The sequence below is a fragment of the Carex rostrata genome, chromosome 4, assembly GCF_964058835.1.
Source record: "Carex rostrata chromosome 4, lpCarRost1.2, whole genome shotgun sequence".
NCBI classification, from domain to species: Eukaryota; Viridiplantae; Streptophyta; class Magnoliopsida; order Poales; family Cyperaceae; genus Carex; species Carex rostrata.
The window spans coordinates 279,078-304,520 of NC_135921.1; the positions used below are offsets into that span (position 1 = coordinate 279,078).

General features: G+C 31.0%; 2 pseudogenes; both read left to right on the plus strand.

Moving 5' to 3' along the window:
* The first annotated feature begins 3,890 nt into the window (after positions 1-3,890).
* LOC144553653 (small nucleolar RNA R44/J54/Z268 family) lies at positions 3,891-3,993 on the plus strand (annotated as a pseudogene).
* A 7,647-nt stretch (positions 3,994-11,640) lies between these two features.
* On the plus strand, positions 11,641-14,316 carry LOC144553577 (uncharacterized; annotated as a pseudogene).
* Positions 14,317-25,443: the final 11,127 nt, after the last annotated feature.

Here is a 25,443-nt window from a genome sequence, read left to right on the forward strand (position 1 = left end):
TCACAAATTACTTTATTTTTTATTTTTTAATAGAGATAAATAAGCATATTCTATTAATATTTTCGATAAAAATAATGACAAAGTGAATTTTTGAAACAAATTAAGTTCAATACTATGTTGCATGGATACGGGTACGGGTATCATATTGTATCGGTAATTTTTAAAAATCAAGAATACGATACGTCTATTATATATATTATTTTTTATTATAATAATTAATATTATTAATTTAACACTAGAATTAAATATAAAAAATGCAGGGCAATCCAAGTATACATTAAATATATTAATTGGTAGATTCAAACAACAAAAACAAATTCGTGCAGTGGTCAAGTGTTTTGCGCTGGACTGGGCCTTCCCAAGTTCCCATGGTGTTTGTGCGGTGCGGGCATGGTTCGCAGGCACTGACAGCCATATCCACACGTATCCAGCCATATTCAGACGCGTCAATGGAGTATCGGCGACCGTATCAACTGAGTAAGGATACGCCACGTCAGCCGATACGTCAGCTGGCGTATCGGATATGTATCGGGCACGTATCGATATCCAATATGTGTCCGATACGAATACAATGTTTAAACTGAAGTATCCAAGTAACATAGTTTCAATAGTTTACAAACTTGAGTAACAATTTGTAACAAAACAAAAACAAAATTTAGAGATCACTGACAAAATTTACCTCAATTATATATCATTTATGACAACACTTAAATAGAACATTTGTACCTATCAATATATCATTCGATTTTTGAATCGTACATAATAATTATTATTTCATCAATTAAACTAAACAAATAGAAAGTATGCACTGACGCCTGTATTTTATGCTTATTTCATTAACTAAATTTTTTAGATGAAAATCAGGGTGTATAATATAACTTATCATTGTAATATTCTCAAATTTAAAAGCTTGTAAAGCAATTCTGATTATATGTTCATTGGCATTAATTAACATTATTTTATTTATTGGTTTCTCAAAATAACAAGAATGGTTGCAGCTTTCAATTTCCTCTAGTATTTTATTATAAGAAGTTTTAATTAACATCTTCTTAACACTTGCCAAAATAGTAATGAGCTTTAATTTGGTATTTCTTTAGTTCTTCTTGTGTAAAGAATTTATGCAATCATAATTCATGCAATCCATAGAGCGTTAACCTCTATATATTGAAAATATTTCACATTATTTTTGTATGTCGCACTTTTTGCTTCTCTAAAGTCACACTTTTCAAATTAACACATTAGGCAAAAAAAACTTGTGTTTTATTTTCTCATGGTGCACCTTTGGAATTATTAGGTGCGAAGTCTCTATTTGCTTCAGCCCCATGACGTTATTTATTTTTTTAAATTATAATAGTGTATTTTGTTGACAGTGTGTATTCTGGATATTTTTTTTTCTTTTTCTATAATGTAATATTTTTATTGTAGGAATAGATTTTCAGCAAACTTATCGTATTGTGTCTTCAACATGAAACAAAATAAATAAGAATATAGAAATTCTCTATAAATATATATATAATCAATATTATATAAAGAAAGATTAACAACAACTATAAAATAATTTGATAAAAGAAGCGTGTAACAATTTTAACAAAAATTACTCTAAATAGTACATGTAATAAACTTAGTCTATAAGAACTAGTAATATTGTAATTAGAGTAGAACTAGGATGCTTAAGCTCATCAAATCTCTTTTAGAATGATGTATTAGTGAACTTAGCTCCAAAATTTATCAGATTAATTTCAAATCACAAATTCAATTCATTATAACCGATCTACTTCACGAGTGATGTATTTACGTTCAAAGTTTAAAAAAAAATGTCGAATTAATTAAGTACAAAGTCAAGAGTCAAAATGAGAAGGTTTATAAATTACTTTTAATGCATTCATTTTTATTTTTACATTTTTTTACCGCTTGACTATATACTGAATTAATTCGAAAAATTCTAAATTTTGCATGGAAACTCATCAGTCGTCACTTGTGAAGTAGATCGGTTTTAACAGTTTGAATTAGACATTTAAAGCCCATCCGATAAGTTTTGGGGTTAGGTGAGCTTAACAACACCCTAGTTTTACTCTTATAATTAACTTCATTATTTTTAAACCATACTTAAAAAGACAAAAAGAAAAAAGAAAAAAAAATGAAAGTCTGCACCAATGCAATTAATATATATAATACAAATATTTAGACGATTTCCAAACAAAATTGATTCAAAAAAAGTCTAAAAGAACTAAAAGAATTTTGAAATTGTTTTCTTACTAGAAATATTCAGCAATACAATGAAGCGCACAAATTAAACAATTGGAAAAAAAAAAAGATATGAATTCGTAATTTTAAAATCATACTTGAAATACACAACACAAGAATGATAACAAGTCAGTATTAATACAACATAATACAAAAATTCAAATGATTTTAAACAAAATAATACATAAAAAGTCTAAGAAAACTAAAAGAATTAAACAAATATATAAACCTATCGATTAGGCTTCGAATGACAAATTGGTTTGAAGCTGATCTACGTTACGAGTGATGCAGTTACATGTTAACATTTTAAATTTTATAATTAACTTCATATAAAGTAAAGTAGTTAAAATTAGAAGGTTTATCAATTAATTTTAATGCATTAATTTCTTAACCATTTGATTATATACAAAATTAATTCGAAAATATAATTTTTTTGTACGTAGATCCATCACTCGTAAGGTAAATCAGTTTAAGCAGTTTGAAATCGTCGTTTGAAGCCAATACAATATTTTTTAGAGTTAAATTCACAAAAAGACTTGATAATCTTATAAAAACTCTAGTTGTACTCTTCTTAGTTTAATGAATAAAAAGTTATACAGTAAAGCAAAAAAATATAAATGATTAAAAACTGTGATCAAAGTAGGAAACGTTTAGTAAACTGAATAATATTTTTTTAACAAATTATAGAAAATTTACAGAGCAGTGAAGACTTTTGTTTTTTTTTACTAGATACTACAATTCGTGAACGAAAAATATATGGTCGTAATCTTTGTAAAAGTTTATTTGACAAAAAAAAAACAAATTTTATATTAAAAAGTAATAAATATAGAGAGGAGGTTGTGTCGCTCAATATGTAATCTCATGTGCTGTTTTGAGAGAAATAACTTGTTACAGCCTTCTACACGAAATTTACACGCATTTTCCTGAGCATGTCGATTACGAACCGTCTCCGACAATTATATTAACCGTTACAACTAACTATATTTGCAAAGTTTGCATTACAGAAGATCTGCAGGAATAAATCTGAAGAAATTTAAGAGAGAAAAAAATGGGAAAATTAGAAAAATTCTTTGTGGATTTAGTAGAGAAATTGATTGGATCATCATGGGAGAAAAAAAGATCTGAACTGGATCTGTATTGTATTGAATAAGAAATTTTGGTTGCTAATGAATAATGTCCGGCCCAAGTATTTTCTTTGGTGAAATAAATGCTGCTTACTATTGATTTAAGGGGCCGTGGCGTGTTAGGCTTAGACAGGCCGTGTCCGGCCCAAGTATTTTCTTTGGTGAAATAAATTCTGCTTACTATTGATTTAAGGGGCCGTGGCGTGTTAGGCTTAGACAGGCCGTAAGGCCCAACATTACTTGAGAACCCTAAACAAAGGTCGCTCGCCCCCCGCCGCTGCGCTGCCTCAGGTTATTAGGTTACTTCTCTTTCCTTTTTTGCTTCCTTCCTTGATGAACATGAACATGAACATGAACATGAAATCTCCATCCATCTCTTGTGTTCGAATTTTTTTGTAGCACCATCGCCTAACAGTAACAGTGCGCTGTTTGATCTCTTTGTATATTTCTTTGTTATTTTGTTTTTCTTTAACAAGCTTTTGATAAAGAAAGTTGAAGCCTTTTCTTTTGTCTGACATGGTCCATGCAAGTGATGAAGAGAATGTAGACAGGGATTCTGTACTCCTTTTTGAATTTCCAAAAAGGGATGAAGACTTAATCTAATTGGGAATCTCTCTGATGCGATGCGATGCTTTATCTGTTTTCTAAAATCAATTTCCACAAGCTGCTTTTGAATTTGCTATTTGATCTTCCCAAGATAAAATTTTCTACAATGTTGTAGTGAATTATATAATTTTTTTGGTGATGAAGACCTAATGATGTTTAGTAAGTATAAGAATGGAGGGAGATCTAAAACTAATAAGAATAAAGTTCTCTGTTGAAGCCTGATTTAGGGTTTATGGCATGTTGATTCCTCTTCTTCTCCGCTTGACTTGAGTGTGCAATTAATTGTGCTTGAAATTCATATGACCTAATTGTGTTGATTCCTCTTAATTATATAATTTTGACTATATTTTGTACGAATATTAAAGCAGATCTAACGGTTTACGATGTGGTGTTATTTAGTTTGAAATAACACCAATGTCATATTAGCCTAACTCCTGATTGTCCTCAAATGAAAACACATGCATTTGAAGAGCATGTGAATTTAACACTTGCAATTCAAAAAATGTTCTCTGTTGGAGGGATTCAAATCTGCCACTTTTCTTGAAGACCAATAAGAATGCAAGTGCTTAATTTGATGCATGAAGCCAAAACTGCTCTATTAAGGATTCTCTTTTGAGTTAATGCAGAGGATACGCATGCATTTGTGATATAGACCTTTGGGTAAATCTTCCATCTCTCTCTCTCTCTCTCTCTCTCTCTCTCTGAATATGTTTGGATGCATGCGAATAGCACTTGCATGGGAATAGTGTTCATTTCAATTAAGCTACATCAGACTCAGAGGATATGAATTTCTAGCCATTCACACATTTAAATTTGGGCTCCAGAGACCTTGTGTTGAAAACTTGAAACACACACTATCAATCAATTTGCTGAGGGTCTTCATAATATATATTCTCTATTTATTATCTTTTTGTCATGTGATTCTTTCAATCAATATCCTGCGTATCTGCGTATTTGATTTGGTTTTGTTCTCTACCAAGTAGAGATTTAGTTTTGTTCGGAAATTTCTTTTTGAGTACATCTGTTATTTTTATCAAGTTGATTGTTTCACTGCAAAATTTAACCAAAGAGTAATATTTCTGTTGCCAGTAAAGATGAAATTGTATTAATTGTAATTTATGAAGTTTGTTTATATAGAGATTTAGCAAATCAGTGTCAAAGCAAAACTGGTTTTAAGTTCAACTCATGTGAATATCTTTCCTATAATTCAAGTTTGTTTAATGATTTTTCTCTCTATACAGAGTCAGTTTTCAGGACAGTATCTGTTGATTACAAGTAATTATTCTGATTGTCCATTTATTTAATGCTGAAAAATTAATTCTTATATAATTTGAAAGGGTACATTACATCCATAATGTTGGACCAATTTAACTGTGTTATCTCGTAATGGCCTATATTATATATTGCAGAACAATTTTATTATGTCCAGTACTGAGTTAATTAGGGCATTTCATTTCTAAGTACAGTTCATTAACCTTTTGTTTAGTTATTGTAAGTATATTTATTTCTCTAAAATCAATCAGGAAAAGTATTAATTATTACAAACTTCCTAATTTGTTTTCAAATAAAGAGCTTGCGTTGTGCAATTGCAAATGTAGATGTTAACATATAAAAATTGGTACTGGTTTGATCATGATTACACAAATCTGTCTCACCGGAGATGTGAATTTTCCTCAATGAAAAATAGAATTTTCTTTTCTTTGGACACTTTTTTTTTCTTTTCTATTTTGCTACATTACAGCTACTTAGGAAAGTCACGCTTTATCTTTTTTCACATCGGCTTGGAAATTGTTGATCCAACGGTGACTTAACAAAACAGTAAAACCGTTGGATTAGTGATTTTCAAAGTGGTTTAATAAATAGTAAAAAAATTCAGAAAAATATAAAATTTGGTCTCCAAGCACATATTAATATGGAGAACAAGATGAACGGTTCAGATCGACTTTTTGAATTTTGAAAGTTCAAATTTGGACCGTGTGTATTTCAGTCCATATGCTATCGAAAGCACATTAGCCTATCTCTCTCTCTCTATATATATATATATATAGGAATATGCTAGCATGCTATGCATGGCATAGAGCCCCTCCGTGCAACGGCTCGGATTTCGAGTTTTCAAAATCTTAACGGTTGATTCGAACCGTTCATCTTGTTCTCCATATTAATATGTGTTTGGAGACAAAATTTTACATTTTTTAAAATTTTTTTACTATTTCTTTAGATTTATTGAAAATCGCTGTTTTCAGCAAATCTGAATCATAAAAAAACAGTTATTTTCAATAAATCTAAATAAATAGTAAAAACATTCTAAAAAATGTTATATATATATATATAGAGAGAGATGGGTTATGGTGCATTGCAATGCATGAACCCTCTTATGCATTGCACTATAAATCATGGATTTAAAGTCTAAACGACCGATCCGAACCGTTCATCTTGTTCTTCATATTAATATGTGCTTGGGGACCAAATTTTACATTTTTTGGAATTTTTTTACTATTTATTAAGCAATTTTGAAAGTCGCTGATCTGATGGTCCAGAAAATTTTACTGTTTTTTACTGTTAACAGCAAAACAGCAATTTGGAAAAATACTTGATAAATAGTAAAAAAATTCAAAAAAATGTAAAATTTGGTCTCCAAGAACATTTTAATATGGATTAAACATCTAACGGTTCGGATCGGTCGTTTGGACTTTAAATCCGTGATTATAGTGCAATGCATAAGGGGGTTCATGCATTGCAATGCACCATAGCCCATCTCTCTCTCTCTCTCTCTCTCTCTATATATATATATATATTAATGAACTGTACTCCAGATAATTTTTCTTTCAAATGAAATGCTCTAATTAAGTTAGTTCTGGACATAATCAAATTGTTCTGGCATACATAGGCCGTTACAAGATAACACAGTTTAAATTGTTCCAATAAGAACAACTAACTGATACAGCCGTACACAGATTAAAAGCACACACAATAAAACACCAAAATACTCTAAACACTGAAGTAAGCTTGCTTTAAATCAACAAACCTGAAGTACATAACATGTACCAAAGAGGTCTAAGAGCCAGAGGAGATAACTTAAAATGTCCAAATTTGCACAACCCACTCAGCAGGCTTCCCTTTCTATTTCTTCTTTTCTTTTCCATTTTAAATTCTACCAAATTTGTTTCTCCAAAGAGAACGAGCTTCCGCTGATTGAATATTTCATTTTTATTTGTTGATACTAACACTCACTTTTACATATCAATTAATATTCCATGAGAAATCAAACCAGTTTTAATTTCTGACATTGTTTCTTTATATTAATTTATTTTGCAATTTTTCATACTATTGAGCATTTTTTTCTTCTTTTTTCAATAAACCAACTTTAAATATGAAGAAGATAGTTAAATGTGACCATTTATGTCACATCACTTGAATTTTCTTTTTTCTTTTTACTAAATAGACATTAACAACATACAACAGGTTCTATGGATTAATGCTCCTTTTTCATGCGCTACATGGTTTGTACAGAACCAAAAAAAAAAAAAAAAAAAAAAAAAAAAAAAAAACATGGTTTGTACAAATTTGCGGTAGAATTTATTTTCTTTCTATAAAAAGAAAGAGGTCTAACCTTCTAAATTTTCAATGTCACAAAGAATCTCCGTTTGGATTTCGAGCCCGCATCTCTGCCACATAAAATTCAATGCCACGAGGTCTTTCTAATATTGTGCCAAAGCATATCGACGGTTCTGATCGAAACTCAAATTTATGTTAATTTTGGTAATATGAATTCATCTGAGAGTGGAAATTAAGGTTCGGATCAGAATGGGGTTCTCTGTTTTTATTTCCGAAATTTTTATTACTACCCAAAAATTCTATCAAATTACTGAATCTATCCAATTTTGAGTTGGATTTCGAAAAATGCCCTGTCCGGCTGTCCGGTTAATAAATAACCGGACTAACTGATTTTGTCCGGTTAATAACTAACCGGACAGGATCTAACCCATTTCAAGAATTTTGTTCGGTTAATAATTAACCGGACTCAATCTATCCAACTTTTTTTTTTTTTTACAAAGCATAAATTTTTTAAATTTTTTATTTTTTATATTGAAATATTAGAAATGTTGAATATATTTCTTTGAAAATAGAAGGAATACAATATAATTTGATTTATTAGAAAGACTACAACAAATAACTCGGATCAACATTTTTCAGATCGGATTTTTCGCGGCTGTAAGAAAAATTAATATATTTCTTTATATTTTATTGGAAAAAAATAAATATGCTTTGATTGTGAGTTATTGATTGCGGTTCAAAAGCCACTTCTAGGTAAAACAGAAAATATTGTGATCCTTCTAGTACATTTAATTTCTAAAAAGTTGTATCCATTTTGATATTGCTATATCTAATCTATTATTTTGACCAATTTCCGTACCAAATCATGTATTTTGAACCATCAAATAGCGTCTATTATATTGAATATATATAGAATGTGGTACTGCTGCGTTTTCATTCCTATTTTGCAGAGAAGGAAAGTTCTGACATTATGAGATTTTGATGCGACCCGCATCTTGGCCGACGCGAGTCGCACCATACCCTGACGTTACCACAAGACGCGAGGCGCATTCAGTCCTCCGAGTCGCATTGTCAACCCATACTAGGCGCATCAAGCAAGTCGCACTGCCAATTCATGCGAGGCGCATCAGACGAGTTCCAATGCGGGTCGCAACACTGGTGACGCGACTCGCGTCAAGAGTCCCCAGAGCAGACTGCGGAGGCCCAATGAAGCCCAGTAAAGGCCCAAATTTGAAGGATTCGTTTTGGAAAAGCTATAAATAGACCACCCTTTGCCACTGGAGGGGGGGGGGTTCAGAAAATTCAAGAATTCAAACCCCAAGGCCTTTGAAGTGTCGCTCAAGAAAGAGGAGAAGCTGAGAAGGGAAGATTGGAAGAATCCTCCTAGATCCATTTCTTCATTCGGTTTTATCATGATTACTTCTCTTATCTCTTTCTTTATGATGCTTGAGTAGATCATACTTGTTTATAGGGTTGATGTAATCTAAGATTCTGTTTGTATGCATTGAACTTGAATTTGAGTTTTTCTTGTGTTTGATTGCCTGAGTATTATTCTTCCATTGCTTGATTGTGATTGTTTAAAAGAATCTTGATGTCTACTGTTGAATGTTTCTTGCATCTCTTCTAGTACTTTGACCTTGATGTTTCTTGCAATTAGATCAAGTATTTGAGGTAGATCTTAGATCCGAGAGGTGAGATCAATAGTAACTGAGAGGTGAAATTTCCATCTATTGAGAGATAGTGGATACCTTTAGCAAACCAGACAATTGACTTAGGTTGAACACCAGTAAATGAGAGTTTGAGGTTGTAGATCTGAGAAGGTGAAGTTGCATTTCCTTACCAGGTTCATTAAGCCAATAAACGAGAGTTGATGTTTAGGAACATTAGGTACGGTCAATAGATCCTTACACAAGTGAATAATTCAAAAACAGGTCAAATGCTGCATTCACTCGAGGACCACGCGAGTCGCGTGTGAAGGTATCACTAGGCACGCGAGTCGCGTCACAAGGGTCGCATGAGAGTCCAGAGAGGCAGAATTGAAGATGAAATCTGAAACCCTAGAAACTTCGTTTTAAAATCAAAGTAAAACCAAACGTTTAATTGATTTCCTTTTCTGTTATTGAACTTAGGAATTTAAACAAATCAAACCAATCTTTTTTTCAAAATCTAGTACCTAACTGAGACAAGCAAAGGTTCAGAACTGAACTTATACCATCCTTGTGGATCGATACCTGATTATACTATTGAATAGAAGTTGTGCACTTGCAATTTAATTCGAAAGCTAAATCACGGTTTAAAAGGGTACATCTAGCTGTACCTGAAACTTTGTGTATACGCTTACGTGTGAACACATTTTCAAAATTCTTTTTGAATAACAATCATTAAATAACTTAAAGTTTATGTTTTTTTTCAAAAATAGGTACAACTTTTTAGAAATTAAATGTACTAGAAGGATGATAATATTTTCTATATTTACCTAGAAGTGACTTTTGAACCGGGATCAATAACTCAGAATCCAAGTATTTTTATTTTTTTTCCAATAATACATAAAGAAATATATTAATTTTTCTTACAGCCGCGAAAAATCTGATCTGAAAAATGTTGATCCGGGTTATTTGTTACAGTCTTTCTAATAAATCAAATTATATTGTATTTCTTCTATTTTCAAATAAATATATTCAACATTTCTAATATTTCAATATAAAAAATAATTTTTTTTTTAAATTTCTGTTTTGTAAAAAAAAAAAATGGATAGATTGAGTCCGGTTAATTATTAACCGGACAAAATTCTTGAAATGGGTTAGATCCTGTCCGGTTAGTTATTAACCGGACAAAATCAATCAGTCCGATTATTTATTAACCGGACAGGACATTTTTCGAAATCCAACTCAAAATTGGATAGATTTAGTAATTTGATAGAATTTTTTAGTATTAATAAAAATTTCGGTCTTTATTTCAACGAGGAAGACTCAATTCAATCTTTTCTCAAAACTATTTTGTATTAGAAGTTAAGAGAACAAAAAATCTTTTCTCAAACTATTTTGTACTATAAGTTAGATAACAAAAAAAAAAAAAATGCAATCATCTACCTGAACTACATAAAATTTAAAATGATTTTGAGAACTAATTTTTGATCTAGTGGCAAAAATAAAGCTCTTCGAGTGAAAGATAGCAGGTTCAAAACTCAAATGGAGGAACCGTGTAAATATTAAATATTTAAGTGACTTGACTTCTAACATTTACTTAAAAAAATTAAAATTAAAATGATTCCCGAATCTGAATTAAGAAAAAGAAGCAATGGAAGCTTTACACATCAAATCAGTGTTTTAAATAGCGCGCTATAGCGGCGCTATAGCGTTTTCCGACCAAAAAAGCTATGGCGCTATGCCGAAATAGCGCCGCTATAGCGCGCTATTCCGCGCTATAGCGCTGCTATTTGAGCATAGCGCGATTTTTTTAACCCGTACGCTATTTCGCGATAAACGCTATTTAAACCATTGCATCAAATGCATACTTAAAGAAATAAACATATACTTTAGGAAGTTAGAATAAGAATATTTAAAGAATATTCCGACCAGATTAAATTATGCTTTGTTCTTTATATTTTTTATACAACCAATGCAATTTATTTTAAATATTACAAGACAATTTGGATTTGAACTCTTATGCCGGCAGCCCCTTTTTTGACTTTCTTTTTCTTTGAAGACTTCTAACTTCTCAAAATTGAGTCGGTGCTCTCCATAGAATAATTAAGTTTATAATTGAACATAAAAAACTGGCAATTTATTTGACATCGGTCCATGGGAATCATATATTATAAGACCACTAGAGAAAGAGAAAGAGAAAGAATGCATGAATGAAATGAATTTAGATCCTAACCAATCTTAGATCATTAATTTTGCCCAAAAAAAAAGTTCTTTTAATTTAATTTTTAATTACTCAATCAGCCTAATTGATTACAGGTTAATGTTGCGCGTTCCCTTTGCTTCAGCTTACAGGTTAATATTTTCATCTCTCTCCATTTACTCTGTTATCCTGCTAAGTCAAGTCTTTCCTCTGTTCAATTCATTTTTCGCTTTCTTATATATATGGATACTCAGCAGTAGCACTTTTCAATCAAGCACCACTAAAAATTTTCTTGCTTACTCTTTCTGTCCTGCAATGGCAATTGTTGCACTTCTTTCCCTATCACTTGTTCTCTTCTCCTTGTACACCAAAAACACCACTCTAACACAAGCCCACTGCCAACCTGACCAACGCCATGCCTTGAGTCAACTCAAACAAGGTTTCAAGACCACAGAATTCCCTTTCCTCGAAACAAATACCAGTAAACTCCATTCATGGAATACAACTACGGACTGTTGCATATGGGATGGCATCACATGCGATGAGAAAACTGGTATGGTGACTGCAGTCGACCTTTCTGAGATGTGGATCACCGGTAAACTCAACCCTGCTTTGTTCAATCTCAGCTCTCTTCGGTACCTCAACCTTTCTTACAACTATTTTGACAATCTTATCCTTCCCCAAACTGGGTTTGAGCGACTTGCTAATTTAACCCATCTTGACTTATCCTATTAGCATTTCTGCCCTCACAAACCTTATCTCCTTGGACTTATCATCCAATCACTTGTATCTTCATGACACAGGCTTAAAAACCTTACTCACAAACCTCACCAAGCTCCAAGTTCTTCGCTTGGATTGGGTTGATATTTCACTCAATGGGTCTGAATGGGCCAAGGCAGTTTGCCAAGTAGGCCAAACCCTTCAGCAGTTATCCATGGCAAGTTGTATATTAAGTGGAAATTTGCCCGATGAAATATTCCACCTTACAAATCTAACAAAACTTGATTTATCAGACAACCCAACATTGTCAGGACAACTATCGGTATTCACAAAGCTAAGCTTTTTGCAATCTCTGTCTCTTACTGGAACAAATTTTACTGGTCCATTACCAGATTCCATTGGAAATCTCCAATATTTATTAGAATTGGATCTTGCCGCCTGTAACTTCTATGGAGAAATTCCACCTTCAATAAGAAACCTTACAAGACTCAAAAATTTGTACTTAACATCAAACAGATTGACAGGTATGATACCCATGTCATTGTTTTCTCACCCTTCTTTAGAATACCTTGTTCTAGGATACAACCAATTGTCAGGATATCTCCCTGAGTTCTCAAATGGTTCATTAATTTTGCAATTTATTAGCCTTGTTTACAACAATCTTCAAGGGCATGTACCAATTTCCATATTCAAATTCCCTCAGCTCATTTCGTTATTTCTAGGATCAAATAACTTCAATGGTACATTGAATTTAGATGTCATCCAGTACAGTAAGAACCTTAAGTCTTTTGAACTCTCAAACAACAAATTGTCAATTATAGAAGGCAAAAATCATAACGAGTCATTCTATGCTTCATTTCCCCAACTACATGATCTAGGGCTGGCATCGTGCAATTTAACAAAATTTCCTACTTTTCTGAGTTACCAAACAAATATTGACTCCATAGACCTGTCAAATAGTAATCTCACGGGAGAGATTCTCCTTTCCGTTTGTAATTGGGCATTGCCAACAGTACTTGATCTTTCCTATAACAATTTAACTGGTGCAGTTCCACCTTGCCTTCTACAAGATGCTGAATTGAAAGTGCTTAACATGAAAAGTAACAAATTAAGCGGACCATTGCCACAAAATATAAGTCAAGCATGTGGACTTCGTGCAATAAATCTAAATGGAAATGCAATAAATGGAAGTTTGCCCAAATTACTGATGTATTGTAATGGTCTCGAGTTCTTAGACCTTGGAAACAATAAGATAGTGGACAAATTTCCATATTGGCTGGGAAATCTTCAAAATTTGGAAGTTCTTGTCTTAAGATCTAATATGTTCTATGGAAAAATTACAGATGTGAAAATCAAAACAAAAGGAAACTATTCCTTTTTCCCCATGCTACAAGTTCTTGACCTTTCTTCAAATCATTTCATTGGTACATTGCCTAAAAATATTTTTGTAAATCTGAAGGCTATGATGGGTGCATCAAATACAAGTTCCCCATATTTGGACATGAATGTCAGTTTCATTCCGTATAATGTAGCTACAGTCACATTTAAAGGGCTGAGTTTTGATCTTATGTACACAGCGGGCATATTCGTGAGCTACATTGATATGTCAAATAATGAATTTTGGGGGAAAATACCTGAAGAGATCGGGCAGCTGAAGTCACTTTATGTGCTTAACCTTTCACATAATGCCCTGATTGGTCCAATTCGACGAGAATTTGCTAATTTACAACAACTTCAATTACTGGATCTCTCGTTCAACCAGCTTTCCGGACACATCCCTCAAGAACTCACATCTCTCACTTTTCTTTCTGCACTAAATCTCTCATACAACTTTTTGATTGGAGAAATACCCCAAGCCCGTCAGTTCTCAACCTTCTCGAATGATTCTTACTTGGGAAACCCCGGATTGTGTGGTAGTCCCTTAACCATGAAATGTCCAGTAACTTCTTCAAATCATGAGTTTAATACAGATTTTCCTTTAAAGTCTTCTACTGATACAATTGTGCTCTCAGTTTCTATTGGATTGGAGTTAGGTGTGGGATTTGTCTTTGTAATTTGGGCTACAATGTCATGGGAGAATGGAACAAAGTGGTTTAATTTCATTATAGATAGGTTTTACTTTCGATATTTTCATTGATGGAAATATCTAAGAGCTTTTTTTTTTTTTTTTTTGAGAAAAAAATAGGGTTGTAGCCCATATTTGATTGATAATTGCGGTTACTATATCTAAGAGCTTTGAACTAAAAAATAGGTATGAATCACTATGTATATTCTTGAGTGTGTGTGCTTGTCTATGAAATACCTTTTTTTTTATCCACAAACGACATGTACATAATGAATGGCAGGAACTATTCGTATGATAATCTGTCGAATTTGGATTTTGGAGGTGTGTGGATGCGTTATTTTTATAGATGGAAATTTTTTAACCGATATTTAAATTCATCAATTTTTATTACCATAAAATAATAACTCATAATTTTGAAATATAAGAATTAAAATGTAACTTAGAACTCTATTATTAGTATCATCATATCCATGCAAAAGAAAAATGATGAAATTAATTACAAATTTACCGTTGACCGAAGGACTTAAAATTTATAGCAGTACGTCTATATTTAACATCATTTGATAAACATGGAATTATATTCAAATTGCACGAGAGAGGGACCCAAGAATTAATAATGATAAGCCCTATCTCCCTGAGGACAGGATTTATTTTCAACATATATATACCGTGGATAGTTCTCCATCTCCGCTTGGCTATTGTCAGGGAATAGTAATTGTGTCCATTTTTTTATTTATTTTGGGATTTGAAATATTTGAGCGTTGTTATTGTTAAAGTAAACAAAGTTGTCAGCACTAGTACTGTTAGTAATATGTTTAAATGCTTTCTTAGGTGCTTCAGTTATTTGTAATATTTGGAACTGATTAACTGAATGAATTAAGTTACCTTGAATCGAGAATACCGAAATATATAGTTTCTCCAATTGTTGTACTTTCATATGTCTTATAAATTCTCATTTTTATGCCCCCAAATTTACGCATGCTATATCACCACAAAATAGTGGTTTGGTTAAAGAGAGAAAGAGAAGGGAGTAGTGCTGCACTTTTGATGGAAATCAAGTCACCAGTGGAAAATATGGAATCAGGATCGGTTATATACGCATATTAGTATCGGAATACAACCGATTCTGATGAAGGCGATACTGATAATACAATAATCTGCATCGGTTGTTTAAACAACCGATCCTGATACTATATTTTTTCAAAGATGGTTCTGCAAAAAAAAAAAAAATTTGAAAAAAAAAAAAATAGTATCAGCATCGGTTGTTTATAAACAACCGATGCTGATACTTTTTTTTTTTTTTTTTTTTTGCACAACCAATTTTGAAAAAAAAAAAGTATCAGCATCCGTTGTTTATAAACAACCGATGCTGATACTATTTTTTTTTTTTTTTTTTTTTTTTTTTTTGCAGAACCTCCAATTTTCTTTATAAATGGAGAGTAAAGCTGAAACCAATTTGTACCAGTACATCTAAACTGATAAGTTACCAAATGTAAGTGGTATGGTATATCACCTTGAAATATCTGAAAAATGGAGATTTAACAAGTTCTTGAAGAACTCCATCCAAGACTTCCTTATTTATATGATTGACGGTCTCATAATCGCAACAGCAATCCTCCACCATACCAGAATAATTCCTTGCATCCTATTTCAGAAAATAAGCATGAAAAATTTAGATGAATTGTTGTTAATTCGTGCATTACTTCACAAAATTCGTACTTAATCTGGAAAAGAAGGTTTCACACTTTCACCCACGAGGCATTTACAGCTGTTGCTCGATATCCAAAGCATCGGGAAGCTTCTAGAACTGATAGCTGTCGCCAAGAGAATCGCTGACACTGCACCGACCACCGCCGTCAGGCGCCATAAACGGTGACTCTGCGGCGTCTTCTCCCTGCCTTCTCGCTGACAAAGAGTACTGAGGATTTTGAGAGGCAGATACGGAGACAGAGAGAGACGCTAAGTTGAAAATGAGAGGCGCGAAATGAAAATAAGAAGAACCCTAAGCAGGTTTTATAGGGAGTTATCATTAGGATCGGTTGTTTATAAACAACCGATCCTGATACTATTTTTTTTTTCAAAGTTAGTTCTGCAAAAAAAAAAAAAAAGTATCAGCATCGGTTGTTTATAAACAACTGATGCTGATACTTTTTTTTTTCAAATTTGGTTTTGCAAAAAAAAAAAAAAAAAAAAAGTATCAACATCGGTTGTTTATAAACAACTGATGTAAGTATCAGCATCGGTTGTTTATAAACAACCGATGCTGATACTTTTTTTTTTTTTTTTGCAGAACTAACTTTGAAAAAAAAAAAGTATCAGCATCAGTTGTTTATAAACAACCGATGCTGATACTTTTTTTTTTTTTTTTTTTGCAGAACTAACTTTGAAAAAAAAAAACAAAGTATCAGCATCGGTTGTTTATAGTTGTTTATAAACAACCGATGCTGATACTTTTTTTTTTTTTTTTTTTTTTGCAGAACTAACTTTGAAAAAAAAAACAAAGTATCAGCATCGGTTGTTTATAAACAACCGATGCTGATATATTTTTTTTTTTTTTGCAAAACCAATTTTGAAAAAAAAAAAGTATCAGCATCAGTTGTTTATAAACAACCGATCCTGATACTTTGTTTTTTTTTTTTGCAAGTATTAGGATCGGTTCTTAGCTTAGAACCGATCCAGATACTATCTGAATCGGTTCTTAGCTAGGAACCGATCCAATTAGTTCATGTGCTGTGCTTTCATTAGCTTTTAGTATCGGTTTTATTGATAAAACCGATCCAAATAGGTATTAGTATCGGTTGGTTCATACAGCCGATCCAAATATGCCGATTCTGATTTCAGTTTTTCCACTAGTGAGTGGTAGGGTTGTCATCTGGAATAGAGAATAATATGGCACCTTCAAAATGGAAATAAGAAATAAGTAATCACTTGGAACTTATGTTCACATTTCAACATTAATTATTAGTTGAATTATTATTTCATCACACTGATTAGTCAAGTCTCTCCACATTAATTCAGTCCAAATATTTTCTGTAATGAGTTATATATATTAATTAGTTTATCTACCCGGTCAAGCACGGCCCCTGTTCAAAGTATGCTCCATTTAATTTCCATGCTACATACATATATGACTTTAAATTAATGAGTTAGTTTCTACCCGGTCAAGCACGGTCCCCCTGTTCAATTAAAGTATGCTCCATTTTCCAAGCTACATGACTTTAAACGCCTTTCTCTATCATGGTCTACCTTCTTCTTGGTGTTTTTTTTGTTTCTAATACTTGGTCCACCTTGTTCCCCTTTGTTCAATGAAACATTACTCCAAGTCCCTAAAAATTGTAGGAATACGTTGTTTGCTAAGCTGCATGAATACGGGTACAGATAGTAATACTATCAGACATAGGCATAGCGATACGACAATTTTACAAAATATAGAATACGTACTAACGTCTTTTAAATATGTTATTTTTTATTATCTTAATTATATAATTCATTCAATACTTATATTATTTACAAATTCAACTAATAATACAACTTTGTCTATGTTGAGTCATTAACTTTAAAATACAATTACTAATTAAGAAAAAAAAAAGTTAAATGGAGAAGAGATGAACCGAAGTAAACAAAAAAAAGAGAGGCAACACTAGGAGTGCAAACGGAATGGATATTATCCGACTATATCCGGATCAATATCCGATATCTGAATTCTGTGCAAATATAAATACATATATGGTTTTAAATTTTAATTATATGTATCTTACTAGTAGATATATATATACCATGAGGATGGATCTAATTACAGCATTTTATGGTGACACATCATGACATCATATGTTTATAAGTCATTTTTTGTGATTTTCAATGTCCAAACAGTACGTAGATCTGAATGGTTCAACATGATCTCCATATTAAAATGTGTTTGGAGACCAAATTTTACAATCTTCCATGGAATAACATCTAATTTTTTATTATTTCAAATAGAACCTGTTTGTAGTGAAGGGTCTAAAATTTCTGTTATTACTAAAAAGTTCTAAATAATCAATAAACCATGACTCATTTTTTTGGGAAATCACAATACTAATTACAAAAGGCAACTTCATTAAAGTCATTTGGAATATATTTATATATATAAAATATACCAAAATCATGAAAGTTCTGGGGAGCATTTTCAAATATAAAGATTTAAAAAGTCAATTCCTTATTCCCAAGGGAAATTAAGATTTTAATTTTTTTTTTCTTAAATTATTGGATACCTGCTAATTTCATTAGAAATTAGAAATTCAAAAATTAATACCACAAGGCAATACCAGTGGGAAAAGCTAATACAATAAACGATCTGAATTGTTTTAACTGGTTGCCACGAAAGCACATCAAAGAAATCAATATCCAAATAGTTTTATGCAAACCAACATGAATAAATTAAGAGCTAACGAATGAACAATCAAGCTAATTATAGGTCCCCTCTTAAATTTCTTACACCTGACAAGAATCCCTAAAAAAGGAATATATCTATCCATCCTACACCACAAATCTCTACTTGTCTAAAGTTAAACATTGGTAACTTTAAGCGTCTGCTTCAAATTTCTACTTTCCACAATTTGCTTGAATGATTCGCTCTTAGCTAGAATATTAAATTACCAAGGTCCTTTAACAAACCACACACCAAGCAAACAGAAAAACAGAACTATTTAATTCCACCAAAATGAATATAATTAAAGTTAAATGCAAAATAGCAAAAGCAAACAAATAATTAATCTAGGTCTCTTAAGTTCATATAAGATAAACGAAAGGCCTTCTTTCTTGCTAAAAGATAAAATAACGGAAAAGAAACTTATGTGGTCATTAGAAGTATTTGATTTGACATTTTGACTGTTACTTTCTAAATGAACAACAAAATTAGAGCCAGTCAACTGGTAAATCGAAAGAAAATTTCTCTATGGGTAACCAAAAAATATTCTGCTAGAGGTAAGAAATTAATATTTACAATTTGGTTTATTTACTATTATGAGCTTTTTTTAACATGGATTGTTTCACTTGAAAATTTAATCAAAGAGTAATATTTCTATTGCCAGTAAGATGAAATTGTATTAATTGTTACCATTGATGAAGTTTGTTGATATAGAGATTTAGCAAAACTGGTTTTAACCTAAGTTCAACTCATGTGAATATATATATTTCCTATAATTGAAGTTTGTTTAATGATTTTTCTTTCTCTATACAGATTACAGAGTCAGTTTTGAGGACAGTAAGTATCTGTTGAAGTGGTACATTACATCCATATGTTGGAGCAATTTAACTGTACTGTTATCTCGTAATGGCCTATAATATATATTATTATATATATATGCCAGAACAATTTGTTTATGCTTATGTATGTCCATTACTGAGTTAATTAAATTAGGGCATTTCATCTGTTGTAACTACAGTTATTGTAACTATACTTTATTCTCTCTAAAATCAATCAGGAAAAGTATTAATTATTACAAAACAAAGAGCTTGCGTTGCGCAATTGCAAATGTAGATGTTAACATATAAAAACTTGGTACTGGTTTAGTCCCGCTTTATTTGTTTTCAAATGCTCCAGAAATTAATGAACTGTACTCGGAGATAATTTTTTTTTCTTTGAAATGAAATGAAATGCTCTAATTAATTAAGTTAGTTCTGGACATAATCAAATTGTATATGATCTGCCTATTGGGCAGCCATGCACAACGTTTCATTTTATATCTCCATTCTATTATTAAAAATAAGCAAAGGCCACGTGGCCATATTGCCTCGTTGGCATGTTTTTAGTTTAGCATTTTTATAAATTAACTCTTAAGTCTTTTAAGTTTTATAAATAAGTTCAAAATAATTTTTAAATAAAACTATTAATTTATAGGATGTTACAATATTTCTTCATATTTTATGATTCAGCAATATTAAAAAATCGATTCCAGGATGGCACAATCAAATATCTTAATTAATTAATCATATATCGATCCTTCGCTCCACTTATTATATATCATAGCTAGCAATGCAAATGGAAAAGGAGCGCATACCAACGGGCTGCTCATCACACAAAACAAAATACAAATTAATACTAGAACAAATTGGAATGTGGCAATTTAATTTGTTCCTTTTGCAAGTCGAGATTTTAACGGTAAAATTGAACCAAAAACATTAATTCACATAAAAAAAAAAAAGAATAGTTTAACAATATTGCTGGCATGTAGTAAGAAATCAGTTTAACAATTTTTATAAAAGAAGCCGCTGACAATTTTAACAAAAACTATCCTAAATAGACATGTACTAAACTTATTCAATAAGAACAAGAAATAATTTTAAATTTAGAGGAAAAATATTTTCATTATTTTTAAATCATACTAAAAAAAGAGAAATAAAGAACAATGAAAAGTCTGCTGCAGCAATAGAACATAACAACAAAATTTAGGCGAATTAGGATGTAATTGTAATTTGACTAATTCGATCAATTCGATAGATCCGAGCTGACTCCAAATATTAGAGATCTTAAAATTTAAATAACCGAACATAATTTTATATCCAAAATGTTAATTGATCGAATTAAATCCAATCCTTTTGGATCAAAGAAGGTCCTTTTATGATCTGTGGGCATTCATGTACAACTTTTAATTCTATTAATAAAAAAGGCATGCTAACTAACAAATTGTTAGCCCTTTTATGTTTCGTCAACAATTAATGTACCATGCACAAAATCAAGTATCAGTCATTTACAAATTATTCAGATAATTGTAAATTCTATAAAAATCAAAGATTTAAATAGCGTTTATCGCATCATAGCGGACTGGCTAAAAAAACAGCGCTATGCTCAAATAGCTCTGGTATAGCGCAGAATAACACACTATAGCGCTGATAGCGCCATAACTTTTATAGTCTGAAAATACTATAGCGACTCTATAGCACTGCTATAGCGTGCTATTTAGAACCTTGATAAAAACTAATTAAACTTGCATGTGGTTCACACTTTTGGATATGTTACGCATTGAAATAGGGAGTTATTATAAGCTAGCAAGTTGAATGAGAAATTTCTCAAAGCGAATCAAATAATTGCTCTTTTATTAAAGCCCAGTTTGTTACGGGTCCGGATCCTCAACCCAATCTTTGGATTTTGGATCAAGATCGTCTAATTAGAATCTGTCGCTCGAGATTGTTTTCTGATTTGAATTGATTTCTCGGAATGTATGCACTCTACTTTGGATAGACTATTATAGATTCGAATCGGACGGTCCCGATTAAAACTACAAAAATAGAAGAGTATCTGTGAGGATAAAAATTAATTATTTGCGAGGGTATACCGATAAAAATGTGTTTTTTCTATTAGCGATGGTAGTATCCGTGAGGATATACCGATAGTATTGGTAGCGAATACTATCGCATTATTGTTATCAAGGTTCTAAATAGCGTTTATCGCGTCATAGCGGGGAGCCTCCAAAAAAAGCTATAGCGAATAGCGACGCTATAGCGAAAGCTATTCCAAATAGCGTTTTTTATTTTTATAAAAATTATATTATATATTTGTATTAAATATCAACATTATTTAGTCTCATAGAACAATAAATAATATCAAATTGATTAAAAAATTATAATATTCATATTGAACCAATACAAAGTCCAAATTGCGGCTCAAAATATCTATAGTAATACTAATATCATAAACTATCGATCTTTTTCTATTTAAAATATCTTCAACATCATAACATAATTTATCTTTTTTCTATTTAAATTTCAAAATAACCTAGAAATTGAAAAGAAAAAAAAATCATACTTCTAGTAAAATAAACAGATGATCCTTGAAGAAATTCTTGTTAGTCCCTAAAATTTTCATAATTTAGCAATTATTTATTTGATTTATCATCAGTTAAAAAAAAACCAAGAGCAAAATGAAAAAAAATATTATAGCAGACTTGAATTTGATATAATGTAATATTCATCAAAATTAAACAATATCTTCACCATTTATTTATTTTAAAGCTCATATAAATTGAAAAAAAAAAAACAGCAAATGTTGCATAGCGCGCGCTATTTGCGCTACACGCTATACGCTATAACGGACCGCTATTACCGCTATAGCGTCTGTAGCGCAAATAGCGTGTTTTAATGCCATAGCATAGCGTTTGGTCTCCAAAAACGCTATAGCGCGCTATTTAGAACACTGATTGTTATTGACTGGATGTGAATTCGTTTGTTACTGGATGGATAGGCCGAGATGTCAGAGTACAAATTAATTTGCAAGCCCGTGCATGATGTTTAGTTGAGATATAAATCTTAAAATGAGAGGTTTAGGTTAGTCTAACAAAATTTAATTGAAACAAATAAAAAAATCAACAACTACATAAGAATAAATTAAAGTTAAATGATCAATTCATTTTAAGAACAAAATTTAATGACCTTCGAAGCAAACACCTGTCGTTATTAGCTATCATAGAAATGCAAATGAAAAGAAGTAGCCATATCATAAATAAGAATACTAATTCACAGAAGAATAAGAATATATATATATAACATTCTCTCAAAAATTAACTTATTAACTAACTAACTAACAACCATTCATGTATTATTAATTAAGAAGTACATATATATCAATATATTATTCAATTTTTGAATCATACCGAATTATTCTTATTTTCTCTATTAAACTAAATAAATGAAAACTATGAAATGAACCGACTTTAATTTATCAATTTAATTAATTAACATGCTCAAAACTTCGCCGTAATGACAGAGCCTTCATAAGTCATCATAAATTCAAAAAAATGTTAAGAAAGATATCTGCAAAATTGCCTTTTACCTTTTTTAAATTAGAACACCAACTTTTGTATTAATTATTACAAATTATAATGTTCTCAAATTAATTGTTGCAAGGCAATACATATTATATGTGAAAATTAAAAACTTTTACCATTAATTAAAATTATCTTATTCTGTAGGGCCTTGAAAAAAACTTTCAATTTCCTCTAATATTTTATTATACGAGTTTTTAGTCATACTCTTGTTAATACTTGTCAAAATTGTAATGTGTTTTTGGTTTCTTTAGTTACTTCTTTTTGTACAGAGAATTTATGTAATCATAATTTATATGAGCTACAGAGCGTTAACCACAAAATATTGAAAATATTAATTTCAGATTATACATACTAGATAGAAAACTTTTTTTTTCATTTTTGCACGGTGCACCTTTGAAATATATTTCGTTTTCAGGAAAATTACGTACGTGTCTTCAACATGGAGCAAAATAAATAAAAATATAGAAATCATCCATAAAATAAATAAGAATATAGAAATTAGTAATATATAAAGAGAAGTTAATGTTATATAAAGAAAGATTAATTACAGACAGCTATAAAATAATTTGAGTAGAATTAGGTGTTTCTAAGTTCATCAACTCTCTTTGTGAACTCAATTCTAAATTTATCGGATTGATTTCAAATGACAAATCTGAATCGTTGAAACCCGTCTACCTTACAAGTGATGTATCTATGTACAATTTTTTTTTAATCTTCGAATTAGTTTTGTAAAGAGTCGAGTGGTCAAAAAATATTTTAAAAATTAATACATTAAAATTAATTTATAAATCTTCTAATTTTGACCGTTTAACTTTATACTAAATTAATTTGAAAGTTTAAAACTTTTCTATATAGATGTATCACTTGTAAGGTAGATGAGTTTTAATAGTTCAAATTCGTCATTTAAAGTTAATATAATAAATTTTAGAGTTGAGTTATGAGCTCTATTATGGGACTAATGAACTTTGTTACTTCTTCATATTTTATGATTCCAGGATATATAGCACAATCAAATATTGCTAGGGGTGAAAACGGAGCCGGATTATCCGGCGGATATCCGCTCCGTATCCGGATAATCCGGATTCGGATAATTCCCGGATACGGATTCGGATAATTTTCGGAAATCGATAAAAGATCCGGATACGGATACGGATTCGGAGTCCTAAACGGAGCGGATATCCGGATTATCCGGATTCGGATAGTTTGGCCAAACCCATATAAAAGAGGAATAAATATTTGCTATAGGTGGGATTTGAACCCATGTCCTCCCATCTCAATGCCTTAAGACTAAGCTTCAAACCACTACACCACAACATCTTTTGTTACCATACACTTATTTGATATATATATATTATATGAATAGATTATCTTTCATCTCTTATAAGTTCATTAATATTTATATTTAATGTTTTAATTAATATTTGTATTTTAGAAGTTCATATATCTTAATTATCCGACCATTATTCGTTTTATATCCGTATTCGAATCCGTATCCGTGGACTATCCGTTCCGTATCCGTATCAGTTTAAGGCGGATTTGGTTTTGAATTTTGATATCCGTTTACTATCCGTATCCGTATTCGTATCCGCTCATTATCCGACGGATGCGGATATGGTATTAGCATTATCCGCTCCGTATCCGCTCCGTTTTCACCCCTAAATATTGCAGATCCTAATTAATTAATCAGCGTAGAATTAGTAATCATATATCCTTTATGGCGAACACAAGTAGTTATTATCTGTCATAGCAATCCAAATGGAAAAAAAAAATGGGGCATACCAATGAGATGCTGATCACACAAAAAAAAAACATTAATACTAAAACAAATTGGAATGTTGCATTTTAATTGAAACATTTTTCAAGTCGAGATTTTACCACTAAAATTGAACCAAAAATATTAATTCACATAAAAAATAGAATAGAGTTAATATCAAAGAACTATTTTAATGAACTACAACCACCGTAATTTTATTTTAAAATGAATTACAACTATAAGAAGTACATAACACAACTAAAACATTTTCATTATTGATATCACAATAGACAAAATTATTCTTATATCATCAATTAAATTAAATAATTGAGAACTTTGTGTTGGATCAAATTTTAAATATTAATTTAACAAACTAATCAAAATTTTGTAATGATTAGTCATGTTAAAAGTCAAATAACTGGTTAAAATTTGCATTTAAGAAGTTTATTTGGAAGCAAAATTATATTATATAAGAAGACAATTTAAAAACAAATTTAAGATTGACACTACCACAAAAAACACGTCTTTTATAATGTTTTCAAATTAAATTTCTCTATAAAGTAATACTGTTCGGAAGTACAAAAGAGTAAACTTGACAAATTTTTGATATCCCCTTATTTATATGCTCCTGAAAATAATAAAAGTAGTTACAACTTTGAAAAGAGTTATATTGAAAAGAGTAATACTGTTCGGAAGTTAATTTTTGTCTGTGCAGAGAATTTATATATG